Below are 20,162 nucleotides of genomic sequence, written 5' to 3'. Positions count from 1 at the left end.
GAGCAGCCTTGTTTAGTCCTAGTATAATTCTTTTACAAACCTCATTAGCATTTTCTTTAGCAAGTTGCCTTATCATAATTTCTGTTGCTGCATTTTCTCTAATAGTTCTTGTGACAGCTGTCTGCAGATGTCCCACAAAATCAGAAAAAGGTTCATTTGGCCCTTATGCTATTTTTGTGAAGGCCTCTCCTCTGTCCTGTTTACCTGGGATAAAACCCCATGCTTTGATAGCAGCAGCAGCAATTTGATCATATGCTGCTATGGGGTAATTAATCTGTGCTGAAATGTCTGCATAAGAACCTACAACTGTTAGTTGGTCACAGGTGATTGGAGTATTAACTCCACTATGACTATTTTGTTAGGCTTTTATCTATAGAGCTCACTATATTCAGAAAACCACAACAAGTTTTGTCCAGGTTCTAAGCATGTCCTTGCTTTCCAGTCCCTAGGGGTTAAGACTTCATAAGCCAAATTCTTTAATAAGATCTTAACATAAGGTGATATAGCCCCATAAAGAGTGGAAGCCTTTTTCAGGTCTTTAATGATTTCTAGATCAAAAGAAGTTTATCTTCTACTTTCTTGACCTGAAGGGTCAAGCTGTTCAATCACAAGATACATTTCTATTCTCAAATCAGATGTATTCTGCCCTTTCTGTTTGGCTTCAAGTAGGGCCTTTTGCAATCTAGTCATAGGAGGGGATGATTGCTGCAGAAGTGCTGGTGATATCCCTGCCCCTCCCACTACTCCTCCTTGCTCCACTCAGGAAGGTGAAATTGATGGGAAAGGGTCAAGAACCTGCTTGGGTGTAGGTGGAGTTGAAGCTGGGCTGTGAGAGTGAGAATTACATTCTCCTACAGCCCTCTGGTGATATTTCCATTAATCTCTCCCTTCTCTTCTTTTTCCTCACACTTCCTCATCTGGCTGTTTGTAAAACTTTTCTTTTTTCTATAACTTGCAGGATTCTTTAAGGCCAATTGTATTAAGTTCTATATATAAAATGTTTCCTTAGAAATTGAATCAGGACCTTTATCATTGTGATCTGCTTATTTCTCTTAGCATCAATTCATGTAAATCTCTCCAGGCCTATCTAAAATCATTCTGCTGATCGTTTCTTATAGAACAATATGATATTCCATAACATTCATATGCCTTAACTTATTCAGCCATTCTCCAATTGATGGGAATCCAAAGTTTTAAGTTTCTTAACACTACAAAAAGGGCTGCCACATACATTTGTACACATGTGTGTCCTTTTCCTTCCTTTAAGATCTCTTTGGGATATAGGCTCAATAGAAACACCACTGAATCAAAAGATATGCACAATTTGATAACTTTTTAAACATAATTCCAAATTGCTCTTCAGAATGACTGGATCTGTTCACAGTTTCAGCAACAATGTATCAGTGTCCCAGTTTTCCACATCTCCTGCAACATTCGTCATTGCCTTTTCCTGTCATCGTAACCAATCTGAGAGGTATGTATTGGTACCTTAGAGTTGTCTTAATTTGTATTTCTCTGATCAATAATGATTTTGAGCACTTTTTCACATGAATAGAAATGGTTTTAATTTCTTCATCTGAAAATTGTCTCCATGTCCTTTGACCATTTATCAATTGGAGAATCACTTAAATTCTTATAAATTTCAGTTAATTCTCTATATCTTGGAAATAAGGCCTTTATCAGAACCTTTGCATATAAAAATGTTTTTCCCAGTTTATTGCTTACCTTATAATCTTATATGCATTGGTTTTGTTTCTATAATTTTTTTAATTTAATAAAATCAAAATTACCTATTTTTGTTTAATAATGAATTATTGTCCTTCTTTGACTACAAATTCTTTCCTTCTCCACAGATCTGACAGGTAAACTATCCTTTATTCTAACAATTTGCTTATAACATTATTCTGTCTAAATCATGAACCCATTTCGACCTTATATTAGTATACAGTGTTCGTTGTTTGTCAATGCCTACTTTCAGCCATAGTAATTTTCAATTTTCCCAGCACTTTTTGTCAAATAGTGAGGTTTTGTTTTGTTTTTGAAATGGTGAGTTTTAATCCCCAAAGCTGGGGTCTTTGAGTTTGTCAAACATTAGATTACTATAGTCATTGACTATTTTGTCCTGGGAACCTAACCTATCCCACTCATCGACTACTTTGTTTCTTAGTATCAAATGGTTTTGATAACCATTGCTTTGTAATACACAGTCTGGCACAGCTAGGTCATTTTCATTTGCATTTTTTTTCATTAATTCTCTTGAAATTCTTGACCTTTTATTCTTCCAGATGAAGTTTGTTATTTTTTTTTTCTAGCTCTGTGAAAGAATTTCTTGGGAGTTTGATTGGTTTGGCACTGAATAAGTAGATTAATTTAGGTAGCATTTTCATTTTGATTATATTTGCTCGATCTACCCATGAGTATTTGATATTTTTTTCCAATTGCTTAGATCTAACTTTATTTGTGTGGAAAGTATTTTTGTTGTTGTGTTTATATACTTCCTGATTTCATCTTGGTAGTTAGATTCTGAAATATTTTATATTATTGACAATTATTTTAAATGGAAGTTCTCTTTGTATCTCTTGCTGCTGTACTTTGTTGGTAATATATAAAAAATTCTGATAATTTATGTGGAATTATTTTGTATCCTGCTACTTTGCTACCATTGTGAATTGTTTCTAGTAGTTTTTTAGTTGATTCTCTAGGGTTCTCTAAGTATACCATCATATCATCTGAAAGAGTGATAAGTTGGTTTCCTCATTACCTACTCTAATTCTTTTAATCTCTTTTTCTCCTCTTATTGCCAAAACAAACATTTCTAATATAATATTGAATAGTAATGGTGATAGTGGGCAACCTTGTTTCACCCCTGATCTTATTGAAAATGGTTCAGTGTTCTAAGGCGCCTCCCACCTCTGATATTCAGGGTTCTAAGACCCCTCCCACCTCTCACATTCTAAGGCCCTTCCCACCTGCAACAATCAGTGTTCTAAGGCCCCTCTGGGCTCTTAAATTCAGTGTTTTGAGGCCCCTCTAGGTTCTAACATTCATTGTTCTAAGGCCCCTCTAGGCTTGGACATTCATTTTTCTAAGCACCCTCCCACCTCTGACAATCAGTGTTCTAAGAGCCCTCCAGGTCCTAACATTCGGTGTTCTTTCCACCTTTGATATTCAGTGTTCTAAGGCTTTTCTAGGTTCTGACATTAAGTGTTCTAAAACCTCTCTAAACTCTGACATTTTGAGTTCTAAGGCTCCTCCAACCTCTAACATCCAGTGTTCTAAGGTCTCTCTACATTCTAACATTCATAGTTCAAAGACCCTCCTACTTCTTAATCAGTGTTCTAAGACCCTTCCCACCTGACCTTCAGAGTTCTAAGGCCCCTCCTACCTCTGACATTCAGTGTTCCAAGGCTCCTCCTACATCTTACATTCAGTGGTCTAAGACCCCTCCCGATCTGACATTCCATGTTCTAAGACCTCTCCTACCTGACATTCAGTGTTCTAAGGCCTCTCTAGGATCTGTCATTCAAAATTTTAAGGCCCTTTCCACTTGTAACATTCAGTGTTCTAAGGCCCCTCTAGGCTGTGACATTCTGGGCTCTATGGCCCCTCCAAACTCTAACATCCAGTGTTCTAAGACCCCCTCCAGGCTTTTACATTCAGTGTTCTAAGACCCTTCTAGTTTCTAACAAGTGCTCTAAGGTTCCTCTAGATTCTAACAATCAGAGTTCTAAGGACCCTCTCACTTCTGACGTTAAGTGTTCTATGACCCCTCTATGCCCTGACATTCAGTGTTCTAAAACCCTTCCAAGCTCTGACATTTCAAGTTCTAAGGCTACTCCAACCTCTAACATTCAGAGTTCTAAGGCCCCTCTAGGTTCTAACATTTAGTGCTCTAAGGCCCCTTCCACCTTTGATATTCAGTGCTCTAAGTCCTGTCTAAGCCCTGACATTCAGTGTCCTAAGGCTTTTCTAGGCTGATATTCAGTGTTCTAAGTCCCTTCTACATTGTTACATTCTCTGTTCTAGAATCCCTCTAAGCTCTGACACTCCAAGTTCTAAGGCTCCTCCAATCTCTAGCATTCAGTGTTCTATGGTCCTTCTACATTCTAACATTCATAGTTCTAAGACCTTCCCACCTCTTCCACTCAGTATTCTAAAGACCCTCCAAATTCTGACATTCAATGTTCTAAGGTCCCTCCTACCTTTGACATTCAGAGTTCTACAGGCTCTCTAGGCTTTTACATTCAGAATTCTAAGACCCTTCCTTCAAATTCTTTTCCCATTATCTGTTCTAAGGGGGCTTAACTTGTCTGGCACATGCTGCCCCACTCCCTCTTTCAATTGAAGTGGAAGGGCAATAACCATAACTATCTAAAACAGTTAACATACCTCCTGATAAAAGCAAAGCAAGTCCAAAAGGACAATTGCCAAGCTTTATTTTTATATTCTGCCAAATAGGGAAATCATTGCCTTGAGAAATCCATTCTTTCATGTTCTCATTCCACTTGCATTTTCTTGATGTTTTTGCCATTGCCTTTCCATATTTTTTCTCTTGCATTTAATTTAATTTATTTATTATTCTTTTTATTTATTTATTTACAAAGCATATGCATGGGTAATTTTTCCAACATTGACCCTTGCAAAACTTTTTGTTCCAAATTTTCCTCTTCACTCCACCCCCCCCTCCTTTAGCTGGCAGATAGTCCAATACATGTTAAATATGTTGAAATACATGTTAAATCCTAAATATATGTATACATGTTTATATAGTTGTTTTGCTGCACAAGAAAAATCAGATCAAGAAGGAAGGAACAGAAAAATTGATAAAGGAAGTAAAATGCAAGCAAATAACAGAGAGAGTGAGAATACTATGTTATGTTCCACACTCTGTTCACACGGTTTTCTCTCTGGGTGTAGATAGATCTCTTCATCACTGAACAAACAACTGGTTTGAATCATCTCATTGTTGAAGAGCACCACGCCCATCAGAATTGATCATCTTATAGTCTTGTTGTTGTCAAATATAATGACCTCCTGGTTCTGCTCATTTCACTTAACATCAGTTCATGTAAGTCTCTCCAGGCCTTTCTGAAATCATCCTGTTGGTCATTTCTTACAGAACAATAATATTCCCTAATATTCATATACCACAATTTATTCAGCCATTCTCCAATTGATGGGCATCCACTCAATTTCCAGTTTCTAGCCACTACAAAAAGGGCTGCCACAAACATTCTTGCACATACAGGTCCCTTTCCCTTCTTTAAGATCTCTTTGGGACAAAAGCCCAGTAGAAACACTGCTGGATCAAAGGATATGCACATTTTGATAACTTTTACAGCATAGTTCCAAACTGCTCTCGTGGACAACATTTTCATAAAATTCACAATGTACAAGAAAACATAGACCCCTCCAAAAATGCCTCAAGAAAAATAAAGTTTAAAAAGTATCCTTGAACTGGAAACTGAGTGGATGCCCATCAGTTGGGGAATGGCTGAATAAGTTGCAGCATATGGATGTAATGGAATATTATTGATATAGGAGAAATGATCAGTAGGATGATTTTAGAAAGGCCTGGAGAGATTTAGATGAACTGATGCTAAATGAAGTGAGTAGAACCAAGAGAACACTGTATATAGCAACAATAAGATTACGTGATGATCAACTGTGATGGACTTAGCTAGCTCTTTTCAAAAATGAGGTGTTTCAAGGCAATTCCAATAGATTTGATATGGTGAGAGCGATCTGCATCCAGAGAGAGGACTATGGGAACTGAATATGAACCACAACAGAGTATTTTCATGTTTTTATTGTTTGCTTGATTCTCTTTTTTCTCTCATTTTTTCCCTTTTTGATTTGATCTTTCTTGTACAGTATGATAAATGTGGAAATATATTTAGAAGAATTGTGCATGTTTAACCTATATTTGATTGCTTGTTGTCTAGGGGAAGGGGGAGATGGGGAGGGAGGAGAAAAATATGGAACACAAGGTTTTGCAAGGGTGAATGCTGAAAACTACCTTTGTTGTACTTGAAAAATAAAAAGCTATAAAAAATATTGTCGATCTGCATTCAGACACAATCAGTTTCTTCTCTGGGGGTGGATAGCTTTTGTTTTCATGAGTCCTTCAGAGTTGCTTGGATCATTGTACTTCTGAGAATAACTGAGTTATTGGTTGATGACAGCTGATCATCTCACAATATTTCTGTTATTTTGTAATTAGTATATTTTACTTTGCATGAGCTCAAGGAAGTCTTTCCAAGGTTTTCCTGAGAGAGCATCCTGTTCATCATCATGTATTTCTTTTTTTTTTTTTTTTTTTTTTTTGCTGAGGCAATTTGGGTTAAGTGACTTGCCCAGGGTCACATAGCTAGGAAGTGTCTGATGCCAGATTTGAACTCAAGTCCTCCTGACTATCCACTATGCCACCTACCTGTCCCATCATCATTTCTCACAACACAATAGTATTCCATCATAATCACGTGCTACAATTTGATCAATTTAATGGACATCCCTTCAAATTCCAATTTTTTTTTTTTGCATTGAGACAAATTTGCTATACATATTTTTGTACATATAGGTCCTTTTCCTTTTTTACCTATTTTTGGCTGCAGATCCAATAATGATATTTGGTAGGTCAAAGAGTTTACATGGCTTTATAGCTCTTTGAGAAAAGTCCAAATTGCTCTACAGAATAGTTGAATCAGTTCACAACTGCACCAAAAGTGCATTAATGTCTCCTTTCCCCTTCATTCCATCCAACATTTGTCATTTTTATTTTCTGTCCTATTACATAATCTGATAGGTATGAGATAGGTATCTCAGAATTGTTTCAATATACATTTCTCCAATCAATAGTGAGTTAGAACTCTTTTTTTTTTTCTTATGGCTATAAATAGTTTTGATTACTTCATCTGGAAACTTCAGATCTTTTGATCATTTATCAGTTAGGGGAAAGCTCATATTTTTATAGATTTGACTCTGTTCTCTGAGAAATGAGGCTTTTTATTGGAAAAAGCTTGGTTTCAAGTATTTTTCAATATTATGATTGCTAACTGTATTTCTCTTAATCCTGTTTCTTCCCTTGTTTAGTCTATTCTTTCCTCTCCTTTCATCTTGTCCATCCTGAAAAGTGTCTCACTTCTGACTATCCCATCTACCTATCTACTCTCACTTCCCTTATCCCCTTTCCCTCCTCCTTTCCTGTAGGGTAAGGTAGATTTCCCTACTCAATTTAGTTTGTATATTGCTCTCTCTTTGAACCAATTCTGATGAGAGTTATGTTCACTTATTTCCCTTTACCTCCTTCATTTTACCCTTCAATATAAGATTTTTTACCTTATTTATATGAAAACATTTGCCACATTCCACCTCTCTCCCTTTTTCTTTGTCCTTGTACTCCTTTAAGTGTTTAGTGAGAGTTAGCCTAGAGGTTTTACACTTCACAGGGCTAAACCTGCATCCTAAGGTTTTTCTTCTGATCTTCTCTGATTGTCCAAGGAAGACCAATGTTCTACCCAACTCTTTTTTATGTTTGTCATTGTACCTTCACCCATGGTGCCATTTAATCTTGAGAAGTCTGCAGAGTTGAGAATTTTCTGATCTATTTAACCATCTTCCTAGAATCCTCTTCTTTAGAGTCATTATTTAAAGATATTTGGATGGAGTTAGGGAAGAGTTCAGGTCACTCTGTGCCTTTATTCTCCTATCTTGACTCCATTACCAACAGATAAGATTGGGAGTGGGAGATGTATGTTCCATCAAAAAGACTAGAAATTAATAATAATAATAATAAATGACAACATTTATTATGTCATGACTTGAAAAGCATTTTGGAAAGATCCTGTTTGAATCTTAGAAACACTCTGTAATTTATTCAGTATAGGTATTATTATCACCCCCGTATTACAGATATGAAAATTGAGGTTTAGAGATTGTTAGTGGTTTGCTGATAGTCATACAATTAGTAAGGCAAGATTTCAGTCTAGGCCTTGTGATCCCAATTCTAGTTGTGTATGCACTATGGCAATTCACCAATAGTAGGGCAGCTGCTGGTGGGGATAAAAAAAAAAAATCTCATATCTGAAATAGACTGGAAAGATAAGGGGTAAATTTATTTCTTAAATGTTAAAAGAAAAGCCATTTCTAAAAGTAATCAAATTTTGCCTCATGAACTTTCAACAGCTGCTTATTGGACTGAACTTAATTGTTTATGGGATTTCTGTCTACATCTACTCTCCCTTTAATGAGAGAAGTCCTTATTTTACCCTTACCTTTTGTTGAAATGAGTTTTCAAGGATTCACATGACTTGGCTTAGATGAGATATATCAGAGATAAATAACATCACTTCAGCACCAAAAAACCCTGGAAAGCTCTGACAGGCAGGCTCTCTGTGAGACACCAACTCTTGTAACACTCACCTATGTATCACAGGGACCTGTGGGGACATGGAAGCACAACCACGGGCAACTGCGACCTGGAGTAAGGAAAGCTCATCTTCAGGGATACAAATCTGGCCTCAAATATGTATTAACTATGAAATCCTTGGCAAATCACTTAACCCTCTTTCCCTAGTTCCTTATAGATAATATAAGGTGAAGAAGGAAATGGAAAACCACTGTAGAATCTTTGTCCCCCTCTCAAAAAAAGCCAAATGGGGTCACATAGATTCAGACACCACTGAATGGTTGTCTGATACATGGTCGGATACATCTTGACTCACATATGTCATGTCATCCCCACAGATATCAATGTATCCTGCATCATCATCATCATCAAAGAAAATTTTTAAAAAGTGCTCTGCAAAAAGGAGTTCACTTTCCAGAATACCTCATTCTTCTGACATCTGCTGTGCTATGTTAACAGAACAATGAAAATTGGTTTGGCCCAAAAGCCATTTCATTTCCTTTTCCCAATCTGAAAATGATTGACAGTAAATTTGTAAAGAGCTGATACCAAATTCACCATGTATTTTTAAACTTCAATTCCAAGTCCTGTATGATAGGACCACTGTCTAGCAGTATTACTCCACAAAACAGGTTCGAACCACACTTCCATAATGGCTAACCATAATGGCTCTTCAGAAAATTTTCATCCCTCCTCACATCTCCCATGGTTCCTTCTCACCCCAACCCCCATAATCTCAGTGGAGATTTTCCTGAAAATATGTAGGTCAGTCCCTGAGAGCTCCTTCTTCTCCTCTCCCTCTTCCTCTCACATTACTCAGGTGCCCTCTGCCACTCCATCACCCCTGTCTCACACATAATAGTGTTTACTGTTTATTGAGCAAAACCCCTCTCTACCTGCATGAGTGGTCCCTTTCCAACCCATTTCCTCCAACAGAGCAATTCCTCTATCATGTCTCACTTCAATACGTTCCTGGGTATTGGCTACTTTCCACAGCCTATAAACATGTCTATGTCTCCCCAATCCTTAAAACATCTCTGTCTGAGTCTATTCATTTGTTCTAATTATTCTCCCAAATATCACCTCTTTTGTGACTAAAGTATTTGAAAAGTCCATTTGCAAAAGTCACCTTTACTTGCCCTCCCCTCTCTCCTCAATTCTTTTTCTTAAGGATTTCAAACTGAATATTTTATTAACATGGTAGTTTTTGTAACATGTGCACACACACACACCTGCATGCTCTAAATGATCTGCCTGGGGGAAATTTATAAATATGCTTGAGGGGAAAATTAAAAATAACAGGTTCATTTAGGTTTTTCATTAATGTAAGCAATCATGTCCACATCACTTACAAAGCTATTGCCGAATCTGTCCAAGGAAGCAGTATTTGGAAGGAGCAACAGTGACATAGCAGAGCTTTCAGTGTGAGAAAGCTGACATAATGTGGACTTTTGCTGTGCAATTTGTCTTTGCAAAATATGGGAAGAAGTTTATCGATGGGCAGAAAATAAGAGGAAGCGGTGTGAAGTAGGCTTTTGCAGAGTCCATTTCAAGAAAAATGCTTAGTCCTTCTCTGGAACCAGTTTCAGAACTTTTCCAATTGCAATGGTCTTCCCCTCATCTCTTAAGGTAAAACGCCCCATCTGAGGGAAATCTTTGAAGGTCTCCAGGCAGATGGCTCCTGCTGTTCTTAAACGGGCAATGCATACTTGATCTTGTTTGACAAAACGTGGTCGCGTCTTACTTTTTTCTCCTGTTTTTTTGTCTACCAAGCAGATTAAGGCTGTTATCTCTACTTCTTCGATGCAGGTATGGATGTGTAGCACTGCATTATAACCTGAGCAGATGATAGATCTGTGCTCAATAATCACTATCTGAGCGTCAAATGTGCGTCCAAAATGACAAAGATTTTTCGGATCACAAAGTATGAATCCTGGAATTATTTCTTCTTCTTCAATTCCCTTCAGTCTAATCTTGAGGTTTTCCCCTGGGGCTGCAGAATCAGTTTCTACATCATCAGAAAGGATTCCAAGAATTTCCACGTTGTGCTTGTTTGGCATCATCACCAGCTGCTGCCCTTTACAAATAGAGCCTGATTCCAACTTGCCCAGGACCACAGTGCCCATGTCCTTGTATTTATCCACAATTGGCAGCCTGATTGGTCCATCCACTGATCTGTTGAAGTTTGGCAAATCATCCAGATAGGAAACAAATGGTAGGCCAGTATACCAAGGACAGAAATCTGATGGCTCTTTCAGGTTTGCACCGGTCAGTCCCGAGCAGGGCATGAAGTGTATATCCTTTTTGGGATTGAAGCCCACTTTTTTCAAAAATGGCAGCAACTTTTCTTTGCATTCTTCATATCTCTCATTGCTCCAATTTACCGTTGGGTCATCCATCTTGTTAACAAGCACTATTAAGTGTTTTACCCCTGCTGTTTTTGCCAACATGGCGTGCTCTCTCGTCTGTCCTCCCTTTTCAAATCCAGTTTCAAATTCTCCCTTGCGAGCGGAGATGACCAGCACGGCCAGATCAGCTTGAGAAGCGCCGCCAATCATGTGAGGGACAAAACTCTTGTGCCCGGGGGCGTCTAGGATGGTGAAGTGCTTTTTTTCCGTCTCAAAGTAGGCCCGGCCCACTTCTACAGTTTTACCTTTGTCTCGCTCTTCCTCGTTTGTATCCAAGGCCCATGACAAGTACCAAGTCTCTCTGTTTTTTTCTTTAGCTTCTCGCTGGTATTTCTCCAGGGTTCTTTTGTCCACCATCCCAGTCAAGTACATTATTTGCCCTCCGATGGTTGATTTGCCAGCGTCTACATGCCCAATGAACACGACATTGACATGCTCTTTTTTGGCCGCAGCTGGTGGCGCTAGCGCAGATTTACGTTTTGGTACTTTTCCCTCCTTCTCCATCATCATCTCTGGGGCGCTCGCCTCGGCCGGTCCTTCGGCTCCCAAAGAGCCCTCCCCCGGTTCCGCTTCCCCGGGCCCTTCTTGGCGCTCCCATGATTCTTCGGGAGACATTTCTGTCTCTCCCCTTTTTATGACAGGTTCTGGAGCCTCCATGCCAGCCGCTGAATTTGAACCTTCATAAGACACCATCTGTTCTTGAGAAGGCTCCACAGGTGCCTCGGGGCCAGCAGGGCCTGCTGCTCCGGAGCCGTCTCCCCGGCAGCGGTAGCCGCGGCTGGGGGCGGCGATGGCGCCGGCTGCCGGCCCGGGCCCCGCGGACTGCACGAACCCAGAGGCGTGGACGTGGAGCTGCGGGCAAGGCCGCGCTGACCTTCTGGGCCTAGGCCGCGGTGGCAGGAAGGGCGCCGCCGGCCCGGAGCTTCCGTGTCCGTTGTCGTGGCCGCCGCTGCCGCCGCCGCCGCCGCCGCCGCCGTTGCCGCCGTTGCCGCCGCCGCCGTTGCCGCCGCCGCCGCCGCCGCCGCCGCCGCCGCCGCCGCCGCCGTTGCCGCCGTTACAGCTGCCCGGATCCAAGCGCGGGGAGGAGGGGGAGGAGAAGGGGGGGAGAGAGAGCATTGAGTGCGGAAGGGAGAGGGCGGGAAATGGGGGAGGGCTCAAACGACTGGGAGGGGCGTGAGCCGGGCGCGCTGACTGCAGAGGAAGGGGGACTAGGCGAGAGAGAGACAGACGCAGAGAAATGGATTAAATGAGAGACAGAGTGACAGGAGAGAGAAAGTGTGTGTGTGAGAGAAATTGTGAGAGAGAGACAGAGACAGAGAGTCAGGGACAGAGAGAGAGACATGGACAGAGAGGGAAGAGAGAAGCCGAGACAGACAGAGAAACTGAGAGACAGAGAGAAGAAAACAGAGAAAATGAGAGTTAGAAAGAGAAACCGACAAAAAGGGAGAGATGGAAAGAGAAAGAAAGCGATGGCTAGAGAGAGGGAAAGAAGAAAAGGAGACAGAGAAAAGCAAACAGAGAGACAAACACACGAGAGAGAGACAGAGACAGAGATGAATAGAGACTAAGAAAGAGGGACACAGAAAGGTATGGAGGAAAAAAAGTGTTGACAGACAGCGAATGAGAGAGAGACAGGGAGGGAGGGAGGGAGGGAGAGGGTGAGACGCAAACCCGGGAGGCGGTGCTTCAGCCTCGGATCCGACTCTACCCTGGCGGCTCAACTCCGCCCCCCCACTCTTCACGCGTGGGAGGGGGCGCAGATCTCCTCCCTTCCTCCCCACCTCACCCCGCAATTCCCTCTTCTGAACTTTCTACCGTTACTGCCCTCCTAGTTGCACTGAAACTTTTCTCACGCTTTTTCTCATTATCTCTTCCATACCAAATGCCATGTTCTTTTCTTGACCTTCACTTTTCCCGATTGCTTTGCACTTTCCCACGGTGATTAAGCCTGCTCTGGATACTTTTATCTAAGTTTTTTTCCAGTTCTTCCCCGCAGGGCAGTCTCTCCTTTCCGGCAGTAAACAAACATTTATTAAGTATCTATGATGTACCGGCCACTGTAGCAAGCGCCGAAAAAGCCAGGAAAGCTGAGAGACTGGACCAGCTCCCGAGCGGCCCCTCCCCTTGCCGCCCCTCCCCTTGCCGCCCCTCCCCTTGCCGGCCCCTCCCCCTGGCGGCCCCTCCCCTTGGCGGCCCCTTCTCGGTATCCTCAGCGGGGTCTTCCTCCAGGTGGTGGCCTGGAAGCCCCTTCTGTCACCATGGCCCCCTTCCCAACAGCTCTTTCCCCCTCCATCTCCCCTCCTCCTCCTCTCCCTTTCTCTTTACGTTTTTGCTTCTTTGGTTTTTTTGCTTCATTTCTTTCAGGCCTCTACTTTCCCTCCTTTTTGCTCCCTTTCAGTTACTCCAATAGATGCCTCCTCCCGCCACCAAAACAAGCCCTCTCTCATTCCCTTTTTAAACCTTGCCCTCTTCCCCTCCTCATCCATTTCCCTGAAGACTCTTCACTTCCTGAGACTACGAGATTTCCGTTGCCCTCTTGGCTGTGCCTCCATTTGACCCACAGGCATCCCACACTCCCTTTTATTCCCTTCCCATTTACCAGCCCATTTGTACTCCCCTCAATATCCCGGACAGGTTCGGATCCAACTCTGTTCATTTGCTTCTAGAGCTGGTTTTCCAGTTAACTTAGTAATTCAAGCACGACGCGTCTTGGAAATTGCGCTCTTGGTGTTTCTTTTCCAGAAGGCATCTGCGCATTTTGGTATCATTAGCTATCTCGGGAATGCGGGGACTCTCGTGAATAACTTCCTGCGTGGCACTGTCACCCCCTCTCTCCATCCTGCCTATCACTTCTGCTCTCTATGATCCAGCCAGAAGGTGCTTCTTATATATTGAGAATATTTTCTTTAAATATTCTTGGCTTTGGCTTCTCCCTTTTTGCCATTCATTGCCGTGCAAATCAAAACATCATTGCCAGCAGCATGAAAAGAAAGGATTCGTGGAGCCGAGCTAAACTTAGTCACCCCTTTGCCTAAGAGTTGAGAGTCTGAAATACCATATTCCAAAATGCAAAGACCATTACAATTTATATGCAAAAGAGCCACCCAAATAGGGTAATCTCCCGGGGAAATCGTGGACTTATTTGAAATGATGGACTTCCAACTATTCTTGATGCAAAGCCTAGAGTCGCAAAGAAACTTCAGGGTGTAAACTTAGCATTCCCTAGAAAACAGTTTTCAGGTGAAAGCTTGTCTATATTCACTTCTAGGGCTGACGTTCCATCAATGAGCAACTCCCAAACAGCATCATACCAACGCAGAGGCCTCAGGGCAGTAAAAAGGGGCAGGGTGGACCCCAACAGAGGGAGACAGGTGGATTCTTCTGATCCAAAGTGAATTGATGGAACCTGGGGAGAAAGAGAAGACCACTGGAGAAGAAAGAATACTTGTCTTAACTTTTATGGACCCAGCCAATCCAACAAGCATTTATTAAGTGCCTGCTGTTATTTATTTATTTATTAATTTTTATTTTATATATATAATATATATTGTATATATGTATTATCAATATCAATTAATATATATTTTTAAGAGTGACTCTGGGAGGCCAAATTGTATTCTGGAGAGAATTTCAGGTGCCATAGAGTCAGAAGACCTGGGTTCAAAGGATGCTTCTGAGGCTTAGTACCTATGTGATCCTGGGCAACAGCTTGTTGGGCATCAGTTTCTTCCCCTCTGGCTAGGAGGAGATCAGTGAGGTCTCCAGAGTGCCCGGGATGGTTTTTGTTCCCTTCCCTGATGCAAGTCTCATTGCAACAGCTGCTTGCTTTGATAGGTCTTCTTATGCATACTATATGGCAGTCAGCTTCTATATTTCTCTTGTTCTGGCTCTTGTTCTGCCTTGCTCCATCTCTGCATCTGCAGATATATCTTTGTTTTCTGTCAATGTGTACAAGATACACAGTGCCAGTATGCACACATGTGGATACTTTGTCTTGATACTTTGTAGACCCTGGTGATTTAGACCTGCTCCTAACTGATGGTCCAGGACAAAGCTCTGAAGAAGCCTTCCCCCTTTCCTCTCACAAGGGATCATCATGGATGCCTGATAATGAGGTAGCTTGAGAGCTCCAGGTATCCTTGGCAATAATCAGTCACCATGGCAACCAGTGATTGGAACCAGATGCTGCTTCCATGATGGACACTAAAATTTGCCTCTACAAAGGTTATATTTCACCAAAGGTGTACTGGCTGAGTTCATCTCAGCTTCCACTCAAAAAGATTAAGATCCCCATCTCACTTGCTGCCCTTTCAACAAGCCAAGGAAAGCATCCTGGTGCTCAGAGTTGGGGTTTTTTGACAGGGGGCTTCAAAGCCTGTTTGTGCTTTCACATTTACACTGATTAAATGATTCACCTCAACAATAAATTGCAGGGATTGAGCCAAACCAGTTGCCAGCAGTAATTCATACAGTAGCAGAGCATAAACTTTGCTAGAGTTACATAAGTTCATTTGTGCTACCTGGCAAGAGCAGAATTCCATTTTGCTTTTTTATTTAGGTATTACTAAAACTCTACATTTGTCCCCTACACCAAGGTTCTGCCAGAGGTCAGATGGTGGGAAGAAGAATTTGAAAGATTAAACTTGTCTGCCAACTAAAACAATAGAAGATCTCAGGTCCAGTTCCTTACTGGGAAGATCTCTAGCGTAAAGTATGTGAATTTAGGTAAATATGCTTCCAGTGATATTCATTGTTCTGAAGATCCTCCAAGCCCTGTTTGTCTCATTGTGGAGGACCTTTCTCATGTGGCCATTCTATATACAATCAGGTCCTCCTGGTGCATTGGCATTCTGGGTGAAAAGGTCTCTTTGAGCTCTAACATTCTGTGATCTCTGAGTATAACATCAAATTATAACTATGAGCTCATTATGAAACTCGGCCTAGGGAATAATATAATGCCCTGCCTCAGTCTACATGGTTTCCTCTTTGGCAGCTTTAAGGAATTTCTTTGATATGAAACATTATGGGCTAGGAAATTTTCTAGGATTTAGGCAGAGATTGAGCTCTACATAAATTGGCATTTCTCTCTGTCTCTGTTACCCCTAGCCTCTTTGTGATTGAGGTAAAATTCAAATTACTAGAATCCTTTGTGTAATTGAAAAGCAGATTACAATAGTGTCTATGACTAGACAGAGGAAGTTGGGAAAGGAGGAGATTTTTTTTTCCTGAGTCAATTGGGGTTAAGTGATACTGCTAAGAAGTGTTAAGTGTCAAATTTGAACTCAGTTCCTCCTGACTTCAGGGCTGGTACTCTATCCACTAAACCAACTAGCTGCCCTGGAGCATATCTCTTCTTGAAACCTTAGGACTGAAGGAGATGACTACCCTGCTGTCACCAGCCTGGTTAAGGACCATGCCTGGGGGGAAGGGGAAGGTCAATTCTCTAAGAGCTTTCCACAGCTGTGGATTGTGACACTTGAGGGAGTTTCCAGGTAGCCTTTGCTGACAGAAGTGTTGCTAGTGGACTGGGAATGAAATAAATTGGAAGCAGAGGAAAGAGGAAAGAGGTCAGACAACACAATGGCCTCTCAGTCTCCTTGTATTATTGATTTGGATTGCGGCCCCTTTAAGAAACTAGTCCTTTATGTATACATATATTGTATTTAATTTATACTTTAACATATTTAACATGTATTGGTCAACCTGCCATCTGGTTGGGGGGAAGGAGGGGAAAAGTTGGACCAAAAGGTTTGGCAATTGTAAATGTTGTAAAATTACCCATGCAAATATCTGGTAAATAAAAACTATTAAAATATATCAAAAAAATAAAGAAAGAAAGAAAGAAAGAAAGAAAGAAAGAAAGAAAGAAAGAAAGAAAGAAAGAAAGAAAGAAAGAAAGAAAGAAAGAAAGAAAGAAAGAAAGAAAGAAAGAAAGAAAGAAAGAAAGAAAGAAAGAAGAAAGAAAGAAAGAAAGAAAGAAAGAAAGAAAGAAAGAAAGAAAGAAAGAAAGAAAGAAAGAAAGAAAGAAAGAAAGAAGGAAGGAAGGAAGGAAGGAAGGAAGGAAGGAAGGAAGGAAGGAAGGAAGGAAGGAAGGAAGGAAGGAAGGAAGGAAGGAAGGAAGGAAGGAAGGAAGGAAGGAAGGAAGGAAGGAAGGAAGGAAGCAAGGAAGGAAATTATTCCTTTCAGGTTGATTTATTCCTTTCTGATTTCCAACCCTTCCTGGCTGATGCATTATCAATTAAGGAAGCTAGGACCTTTCATTCACAAATCCTGGTCAAAAGCACCCCTTTGAATTCCAACAGGAAATCCGGGCTTGTCCCAGCCCCCACTGGATCTGAGCCAACTTGGGCTCTCCCAGCCCCCATTCTAATGATCTGCTCAGGTTTCCCAACCCCCACCAAGCAAATTCTAACCCTCACTGAAGCCCACAGGCCCCTTTAGCTAAATCTCTCATTATAAAATAGCCAAGCTGGAGTCCTCTCTTTGCAGAGGGTTGAAACATGCCAGCACTATGCCTGGCACGGAATCTCTGCCCACTGGAATCCTGTTTCTGGTGCCCTCTTCTCTTTACTTAAACACCTTTTACTAACTAGACTTTAACCTTACTTCCAAACGCCATAATAAACCTCTTTGATCAATCTAGGTTTTCGGGTCTGTAAATTCCTTTACAGGGAACTCTTGCGCCACTACTAGGCCTCATTTAACTCCCTCTCCTTGCGCCAAATCCAAGGGGTTGCAGGAGAGCTCTATTTGACTCCCTGTACCCCAAACCTGCCACTAGACCTCAAGTAAACCCTAATTTCATTTAGGTACCCCCAATTCTAAACCTCAACATTATCATCATCTTCACATGAAGAGATCCAGTCTACAGGTCTGAGTTAGACTTCCAATAGCCACTGGCAGGTGGCTCCCGTATCACAACATGGGTCTTCGAAGATGCTTAGTGGCCTGCTTTTGTCTCCTCCTGCTTGGAGAAAGGAGGGTGAGAGTCGCCCCTCCCCCAGACCATCCTCTTTTTCCTCTGTTCTGTGTCTGCCACAGATATTGGACTCTTCCCTTCTGCTGAGCCTAGTACAGCCCCTCTGCCTTCTTGCTCTCCTGATTTCCATAAAAAGAGTGACCTTAAGACAACCATAAACTGAGCTCAGCCCCCAGCCTCAGCAGTTGCCCTCAGGAACCTGGGACTCTGCTCAGCCTTGGGCCCTCCTGAAAGTGGAAGATGAACTCTGTCACCCTTCCCTCCCAGGCTAGGACATGGGAACTGAGAAAAATAATTGGGGGGGGGGCTTTCCCATGCTCTAGGCCTGCCAGTGTAGAGACCCCTTGCTTACTTTCTCCCTCCTCCTTTTTTTTCCTAGGTAGAGACCAGCCCTGCTGACAGTCTTCTCTGTCAGAGATAGAGGAGGAGTAAGAGAAGGAGAAGGGAGTTCCCTTTCCACCTGAGACTGGAGGGGATCTGTGTGCAGCTATTTGTCTCCCCTCCCTACTCCCCTTCCCATCAGCCATCACAAAACCCCTACCCCTGCCTGACAAATACAGAAGTTCTGGCTTATCTGCTTAGATGTATGAGGTAAGCCCCACTTCCTGGCACTCTTCCTCCTGCTCCACCTTCCCATCCCCCATTATATTCTCTTGCATCCCCTCTTCAACCTTCTCCTGAACCTCCCCTTAAATTGGCTTCTTTTATTTTCCCTGGGGGGAATGTTTGTGGGCATGCGTGGGGACTGTCATGGAAAATTAATACCTTTTTTTTTTTTTTTTATGCCTCTGTTGTTTTTTAGGTAGAATCCTATGTGTGTGTATAGTTGTGTGTGTGTACACATTTACCTGTGTGGACCTCCAGGCTGCTTCTCCCTAGTGCTTCCTGCCTGCCCAGGCATCCATATATACACTTCTCTTACTATGAGGGACTTGGAGCATTTTGTCATAGGACTCTTGATAACTTGGATTTCATCCTTTGAAAGCTCCCTGTCCTTTGACCATTGGAGAATTGCTCTTAATTTTGGCAATTAGAATCAGTTCCTCCTATATCTTGCATATGCACCAGTTCTTAGAGAACTTTCCTGCAAAGAGGTTTTTTCTCACTTAACTGTTACCTTCATCATTTTAACTGCATTTGATCTGTTTGTACAAAAATATTTAATTTTAATTTTAATTTATTTATTTTTGCTGAGGCAATTGGGGTTAAGTGACTTGCCCAGGGTCACATAGCTAAAAAGTGTTAGGTGAGTGAGACCATACAAAAATATTTTAGCTTTGTAGAAGCAGAATTAGCCACTTTATTTTCTGTGATCCTCTCTGTGACTTCTGTCATGACCTCTTCCTCTATTCATAGAAGCGGAAAAATAATTTTCTCCTACTCTTCTAATTTGCTATGAAGCCCCTTTTACACCTAATTAATGTATCTCTTTGTAGTTTAATTGTATAGGTGGTATGTGGTGTTCATGTCCTATCAATTTTCTGGTAAACTCCTTTTATCAAGTCCTATCTTTCATTTTAAATCAAACAGTATGCCATTTCCTTCCCAGACCCCCATTCTCTTTCCACTGGCCTGAGCCAACTGCTAGATTTATTAAATGCTATTTTGTTTTTGTTTTTTTTGCTTCTACATTACATACTTAAGGTTTCCCATTGAAAAATCTCTCAATTTTACCAAAAAGAAAAAACCAAAACCAAAAACAAAAAACAACAACTTTATACTTTATTTTTTCCCAATTATATGCAAATTTTTAACATTATTTTTAAGCCCCAAATTTTGAATTTCATATTCTCACTTTCCTTTCCCTCTCCCCAAATTGAAGTCAGCAATTTGACATAGGTTATACACATAGTCATGCAAAACAAATTTCGATGTGAGTCATTCTGTGAAAGAAAACGCAGACAGAAAAACAAGAAAAATAAAGAAAAAGTATCTTTAATATGCATTTAAATTCTACCAGTTCTTTCTTTGGAGATGGGCAGCATCTTTCATTATGAATCCTACAAAACTGACTTGGATCATTGTACTTCTGAGAATAAGTTATTCATGGTAAATCATCTTGCAACATTGCTGTTAGTGTACAATGTTCTCCTGATTCTGTTCATTTCATTTTGTCCATGTTAAGTCTTTCCATGTTTTTCTGAGAGCATACTGCTAGTCATTTCCTAAAATAATATAGTATTCCATCACAATCATATAAAACTGTTTGTCATTCCCCATTTGATGGATATTCCCTCAATTTCCAAGTCTATGCCACCATAAAAAGAGCTGCTATAAATATTCTCTTACATAGGTCCTTTCCCTTTTTCCTTTCTGCCTCTTGGGATACAGATCTAGGAGTAGTATTGCTTGGTCAGAAGGTATACAT

The 20,162-nt window shown here is 41.2% G+C and overlaps 1 protein-coding gene and 1 pseudogene across 6 annotated transcripts in view; one reads left to right on the top strand and one right to left on the bottom strand.

Moving 5' to 3' along the window:
* Positions 1-20,162, top strand: part of LOC141549155 (transcriptional regulator ATRX-like) — a 796,624-nt gene that overhangs the window by 124,177 nt on the left and 652,285 nt on the right. The window lies entirely within an intron of this gene.
* LOC141548407 (eukaryotic peptide chain release factor GTP-binding subunit ERF3A pseudogene) lies at positions 6,639-11,775 on the bottom strand (annotated as a pseudogene).

The sequence above is a fragment of the Sminthopsis crassicaudata genome, chromosome X, assembly GCF_048593235.1.
Source record: "Sminthopsis crassicaudata isolate SCR6 chromosome X, ASM4859323v1, whole genome shotgun sequence".
Lineage (NCBI taxonomy): Eukaryota > Metazoa > Chordata > Mammalia > Dasyuromorphia > Dasyuridae > Sminthopsis > Sminthopsis crassicaudata.
The sequence above is the reverse complement of the archived record's forward strand: the minus strand, read 5'-3'. Positions and strand labels throughout refer to the sequence as shown.